Raw genomic sequence first — 959 nt, forward strand, 5'->3', positions numbered from 1 at the left:
GCACAGATTCTTGCATAACACATAATGCATAGTGTATAAGGGAATCAACCAATCGAAATTCTTCTTTTCCGTGGAATGGGAGGAAAAGGAAGATATTGATTAATTGATTCGCTTATGCACTATGCATTATGCGTTATGCAAAAGTCTGTGCTGAGGCCTTTAATTTGTAGACGTAAGTAATGTACAAGCTTTCACGTATGACGACAATAAGTCGTACGTCATACGCCAATGCTTGGGCGTTACTTACGTTACAACTAAAGTCTCAAGAGGCCGCAACACAGACTTTTGCATAACGCGTAACGTATAGTGCACACTTCAAAAATTATTACATGAAAATTATTATGTTCCTATTTTGACCAAGTATCACAACTTTTTGAATTAACTCTGGTGAGATGTATATGATTCATATGATTAGAATGATCCATATAAAAGATTTGATATCAACAATTGTGGCGCCAAGTTAAATTTTGTTAATGCAATGTTATAATAATAAAAGTATAGTATTGTTCTTCGAAGTTTTCTGTAGGCTGCTGACTACGTATTTTAATTATTTTAAAAGTGTAAAATTTGAGGTCCTTTGTATATAATATTTTATCTACCAAATTAAAAAGTAAAACACAAATGATACTGTTTCTTGTTATTTATACAAGCTTACTTTTTTAAAAAAAGGTAAAAAAAAGCGTGCGTGCTTTTCGTAAAAATTATTTGGGCCGGTTTCACTAACGCCAATTACCTAATTCGCCGTGGAACTGACTAATCGTGTTTACTGTTTAGTGGAATTGACCACTTATGGTTAACACTTATGGTTGATTCGACTTAATCGGGTTGGTGAAACCAATCCTTTGTATATAATATTACTTAACTCTAATGATATGTGTGGCGGCTTAATCGCCACAATCGACCCGCCGGGCGCGAATACCATAGCGTCACTCCTGAGGTAACCGGCCGCTGGCCGGGCG

The sequence above is a fragment of the Trachymyrmex cornetzi genome, unplaced genomic scaffold, assembly GCF_001594075.2.
Source record: "Trachymyrmex cornetzi isolate Tcor2-1 unplaced genomic scaffold, Tcor1.1 scaffold2, whole genome shotgun sequence".
Lineage (NCBI taxonomy): Eukaryota > Metazoa > Arthropoda > Insecta > Hymenoptera > Formicidae > Trachymyrmex > Trachymyrmex cornetzi.